Genomic DNA, 6,062 nt, shown 5'->3' with positions numbered 1-6,062 from the left:
TGTGTGTGTGTGTGTGTGTGTGTGTGTGTGTGTGTGTGTGTGTGTGTATGTTAGGTGCACATAATGAAAGAGAAAGGACTAATGTTTACTTTTCACAATGGTGATTCTGAGCAGAACATACAGATAGAAATGGGTATGGTTCCCATAGCTATGTTTCTTGAATTAACTTGGAGAGTAGACACAGATGCTGTTTTTACTAATGCTCTTAGTTTATTGAGCTTACTAGGTTTAACTTAGAGTATCACTTTAACAGGTGTCAAGCATTTGTCTGTGGCTATTAAGTTGCTCTTTTTCTGAACTACTTTATCCCTGTAACCTTTTCAGTCATATTATGTTAAAACTGGAGGCCTGTCCTGTGTGGCAGTACACACTTTAATCCCAGCACTGAGGAGGCAGAGGCAGGCGGGTCCTGTTCTACATAGCGAGTCCAGGCCAGCCAAGGCTACAGAGTGAGACCCTGACTCAAAAAGGAAGTAAGACAAAACTGGAGAAACTGCTCAGTGGTTACAAGCACCGGCTACTCTTTCGGAGAGCGTGGCTCTGTCTCTAGCAGCCACACGACAACTTCCTGCGATCCGAAGGAGCCAACCTCCCTGACTTCATAGGCTCTAGGCACATGTGGTGCACAGTCACACATGCGGGCAAAATGCCCGTACACATGGAAAAATAAGTTAAATTTAGTTTTCTTTAAATGAAAATGAAGATGGTAAAATAAAATGCGTACTGTGATCTGATGTGTGTGTGTGAGAGCTGATTTTTGAAGTACCTTTTCTTGTTAAACTATCTATAGACACAAGCTGTAGCGAATTTAGCTTGCCTTCTGTTTTCTCTACAAAGTCAGAGTTTCTATTTACATATATATATACTAGTGTTAGAAATGTTTCTACATCATGGTGTGTTGCTTTTGTAACAAGAAGAAAAATAATTAAGAATTTATTTTAAAAAAATTTAAAACCCACAAAATATAACCCACCCAGTTCTCCTGTCTCCTTTCTATCAGTCTTTGGAAATGCAGGCTGCTGGCTTGGGCTCAAAGGACAGGAGACATGACAGAGCTAAAATGGGAACAGGAAGGGGACAGGTAGTATGGCCACACTAATCCTCATGTGCACAGACGCCAGGGACAGTCATGCTCTGAGATGTGGATTCAGAAGGCCTGGCAGGGCAGGTAAGTGTTCTAGAAATGGCTGGCCGTCTGAGGGATGCCACAGGCCTATGGCCTTCTACAAGCATTCTGTTTTCTGCAACCCCGCTTTCCTTATTGAATGAAGGGTGTTGGTGAGAAAGCAAAATTAAGATGATGTATACTATCTCAGGCCCCATAGGCCATCTGGGCAGCATCACTAAATAAATGTGAGGGTGACTGTGAATACTGCAAGATGGTTTTACAGCTACACTTAGACAAAGTATGTCTTTAGCGGGTGCGAGAAACCTATTTACAGCCTGAGGAGTCTGGATGGCCCTTCTGGAAACCTGATTACTCTGGTATGGCAGCCAGGGAGAAGCCACGGCTCTGTCAAATAGCTCAGCCGAAGTGAAAAGCAACACCTATCTCTGGGGACCCTGGGTAGAGTGAGGGGGGCTGGGGACACACGCATAAACACAGCATGCAACTGTCACTCCAATGTCCCACCTCCACCAAATTAAACATGGAGAGGAAAGACTCCGACTCAGCAGAGGCAAGGCAAGGTTCAGCCCGGCTCCTGCCAGACTGTTTGCTGCGGACGGTTCCGTGGAGGTTTTAGATTTGGGGACAGTGCGGGTATGTCTCGCACTCTCCGTCCTCCAGCCCCTGTGTCGCTTTGTTCTCCTGCTTAGAATGAGGGAGCTTTCAGAGCAGCAATGGGTGGTTGCTGCTGCTGTTCCACAAACAATGGTGGTCCCACTGTGGCAGAGCCCTGGTTGTGTGGTCTTGCTCAACAGAGTATGTTTCTGGAAAGAAGTGCGTAAATGGACTCAGGAAAAAAGGTCCTGGTGTAAGCCAGAGGCATGGTTGCAGAAAGAAATGCATCATAGCTCCAGTGGGACCTCCAAAGTAGGCTGTAGGTTTGAATTTTTCCAAAAAGCATATCTTTTGTGAGGGGAAATGTGCACCACAAAGGAGAAGCTCTTGGGTGCTCATGGAGTCTGGCACAGTCTCCTTTGATGAGTTTGATTTTGTTCGGAATTTATCTGTAAGCAGGAAGAAGTGGTTGCTGGGAAGGGCTGCCCTGAGCCTTCACAGAGCGTGTAAGATCGTTTCCAGTGGCAGCTCAACTGCTCAGCTTGTTGTCTGATGGCAAAATTCTTGCATTTCAAGGTTTCCTCAGAGATATGCCCGCCTTCAATTCTGCTTGACAGAATGGGCTAGCTGGTCACCAGCATTTATTTGACAGAAGAATTCCAGTGAATGATAGCGTACTGCTAATGTAGGAGTTCCTGGCGGGAGTTCCTGATTCCACAGATATCCATGGGGAGGCTCATGCAATGAGCAAGACATCATAAAACTTATGATGGTTATAGCACAGGATAGACATACTGCAAACACACAGACCCCAAGAAGATATATCCAATGGGCACCTTAGGTTTCATGTGAGCCCACTAGTTAGGGGAGTGGGGAATATCTTTGACTTGGACCATGTTGCCTGCTTTTTGACCACTTCCCCCTGATGGGACTTCCCTACCAGGCCACAGTAGAGGAAGATGAACTTATGTGAATAGATGAGCTGGGATGTCTGGGTAAAGGGGGCTACCCTAGTCTAAGGAATGGGGGAGAGGGGGTGCAGGAGAAAGGATGGGACTGAAAAAAGGTGGAGTCATATAAATTGAACTAATTAATAAAAAAATAAATAGCAATGAAAAAAACTTATGATGTCAAAGCAGTTGAATGACGCTTCTCCCTCCGATGGGAATCTGCAGGAAGCACTCTGGATGCCTGTGTCCATCCTGGGACGTGTGTTGCATGCAGAAGAACCTGTGCATCCTACAGTGCTGGAGTCTTTGCCTTGCTCCATGGCTGCCCACAGCTAGGCAGGTCCCTGTCACCCCTAAGGTTGCCTCCGCCACGTCTCCTGAGGAGCTTGTGGGCTGGGGTGCAGGGAGAAGGAGGAGAATCCACTAAGGACAAGAAACACGGTAAGGAGCAGTCCCCTGAGAACCTGGAGGCAGGGCTGTGTGGTAAGCAGCGCAACTCCCAGATCCAGGCTGCCTGAGCCTTAAATCACCTCCACTTCCCAGCACTGTAACCGCAGGAAAGGTACCAGGTCTCTGTTGGCCCCAGTTTCTCGACTATACAATAAGAATAACAATGGCACCTATGTGTGGGGCTGTCCAGAGGACAGATGAGCTAGATGAGGCACAACAGAATTGCTAGCTGAGGTGTGTGGCACCTGGGATCTCCATCTCCTGCCAGCTGCCTGTGTAGAAAGCCTAATGTTTTATAAACTCCCCACCTCTAGCCATTTGTGAGAAGTGGTACTCAGAGGGGTTTTTTTTTGGGGGGGGGGGGAGTTGGAATAATGCAAAAAGTTAGAACCGTAATCAATGCACATCATCACACACTTGTGTTTGCTTGGCTTGGACATAATTTAAAGTGTTTCTGCGGGAACATTAAATAATCTGAGGGGAAGCAGATACACCGATCAGGCAGACCAGTGCAAAGCCAGTGTTGACATAGAGACCTGGACCTAGCTGCAGCCAGCACAAAGTAGCTTCCCCGCCATCCCAGGTAGCTGAACTGGGTATAAGGACTCATTGCCCGGTAATAACCATTGTTAGTTCCATACAGGACTATGTGCAAAGCATGTCATCCGTGTATGTGATGGACACTCTGTGGTCTATCTCAAGCCACACTCTCTGCTTTGGGCACTTGGCTAGAAGGCTGGGTGTGACATGCAAGATGTAAGGCATAATACAAATGGGTACAAGACATGTGGAAACTTAGCAGTTTTCCTACCTTTCCAAGCCATCCTTTGGAGAATCACTGTCTGTATTTAAGGTACAGAGTTTTAGAGAATTGAAATGGCCTGCCTGTGGACACACAGCTGTCAGGTCCAGAACTAAGACCTGATTTTAGGTCTCCTGACTCCAAGGCCATATGCTCAGTGGTCCAAACAGGAGGGATGATGTCTGAGAAAATCAGAATTTCCCAGCCCATGTCTTTTGCCTCTTCTAATTTCCCATAAGGGGCTCAAATGATACCAGTTCTCTGTGTTGTGTCTAAACCTCAAGGTGAAGTCAGTGTGCAAACTGTGACCCCAGGCTCCCTGTCAACTAGGGCAGCCTACCCCAGCTTGGGTTAGAGTGAATACTGGAAATCACAAAATTAACTTTTGACTAAAACATGAACCTCCAGGTAAGAACTCTTTCCTATCCCTTCCATCGCTTCTGGTGTCTATCCTGCTTGTCCTTCTGGTTGAGAATTAAGCATCCTCCCTCTGGTCCTCCTTGTTATTTAGCTTCGTTAGGTTTGTGAATTTTAGTATGGTTATCTTGTATTATACGGCTAATATCTGCTTGTGAGTGAATATATACCATGCGTGTCTTTCTGGTTCTGGGTTGCTTCACTCAGGATAATCTTTTCTAGTTCCATCCATTTGCCTGCAAATTTCATGATGTCCTTGTTTTTAACGCTGAGTAGTAGTCCATTGTGTAAATGTACCACAATTTCTGTATCCATTCTTCCATTGAGAGACATCCAGGTTATTTCCAGATTCTGGCTATTATGAATAAAGCTGCTATGAACATAGTTGAGCAAATGTCCCTGTTTAATTGTGGAGCATCTGAAAGACTTCAACCAGCAGGGGATCAAAGCAGATGCTGAGATTTATGGCCAAACTTTGGTCAGAGCACAGGGAGTCTTATGGAAGAAGTGGGAGATAGAAAGGCCCAGAGGGGACAGGAGTTCCACAAGAAGGCAAACAAAGCCAAGAAATCTGGGCCCAGGGGGCCCTGCAGAGACTGATGTACCAACCATGCATGGAGAAGACCCAGACCCCCTGCTCAGACGTAGCCCATAGGCAGCTCAGTCTCCATGTGGGTTCTCTAGTAAGGGGATCAGGGGCTGTCTTTGATATGGACTCTGTTGCCTGCTCTTTGATCACTTCCCCCTGGCAGGGCAGGCCACAGAGAAAGGGGATCCAGGCAGTCCTGATGAGACCTGATAGGCTAGGGTCAGAAAGTAGGGGAGGAGGACTCCCCCTTTCAGTGGACTATCAGAGAGAGATAGAAGGAAAGAGAAAGGGAGGGTGGGACTGGGAGTAGATGAGGGAGGGACATGAAGTGAATAAATTTTAAAAAAATAAATAAAATAAATTTTATAAAATGCTGCAAAAAAAGAAAGAAAGAAAAAGAACACTTTCCTAATAAACTTCTACTCAACATCATGAATAAACAGACATGGATAAATAGAAACCTGGGCCAGGTGGGCCTCGTGTTTGGCTATGAGTGCCGCACAGCTTGTTTTTCTGGTGTTTTGTACAGACACACCAACATGGGGAGGGGACAGCACATGGAGACGTGCCTGTTAGAGCTTGTGAGGAGGGAGAAAGAGGCCACCGCTGCTCTCAGCGCAGATTAGAAAAGCAGCAGCAATGGCTGAAACATCTCCAGGTGCCCTTCACGGGGCTTGGCCACGTGCATCTGCTTTTCAGCAGGGTTTGATGGCGAGCAGAAGAGCAGTAATGGAAGGACACCACAGCTGAAGAGAGACAGAGAATGTCACCACTACAGAAAGGAAGACCAGTCCTTAAGACTGCGAAGTACTCAAGGGCTTGTTACAGAAAAAGCGAACAAGACCAAGGATGGGAAACAAGACCCGGTGCAGGTGCAGGGAGATGCCTCGGCTAGCTGTGGTGACCACCCAAGTTTGGTCCTTGGTACACATCCAAAAGCTGGATGTGGAGCCTGCATCTGTGTCTCTGCAACCAAAAAGGGAGGTGGAGGCAGGAGAGTGGCTCTCACACTCACAGGCCAGCTACCAAACAGAAGAGGTAGAAAGCAAACTCCTGAAAGCCGTCCTCTGCCCCCTTCCCCAGCCACACACAATTACATAACCAGTCAGTGTGTACAGTAGTATACCCCCA

The 6,062-nt window shown here is 46.9% G+C and overlaps 1 protein-coding gene across 1 annotated transcript in view; it reads right to left on the bottom strand.

Moving 5' to 3' along the window:
* The window catches only part of Rbm20 (RNA binding motif protein 20), a 175,826-nt gene that overhangs the window by 37,699 nt on the left and 132,065 nt on the right, over positions 1–6,062 (bottom strand). The window lies entirely within an intron of this gene.

This window comes from Psammomys obesus, unplaced genomic scaffold (genome assembly GCF_907164565.1).
Source record: "Psammomys obesus unplaced genomic scaffold, mPsaObe1.curated_primary_1811, whole genome shotgun sequence".
Lineage (NCBI taxonomy): Eukaryota > Metazoa > Chordata > Mammalia > Rodentia > Muridae > Psammomys > Psammomys obesus.
The sequence above is the reverse complement of the archived record's forward strand: the minus strand, read 5'-3'. Positions and strand labels throughout refer to the sequence as shown.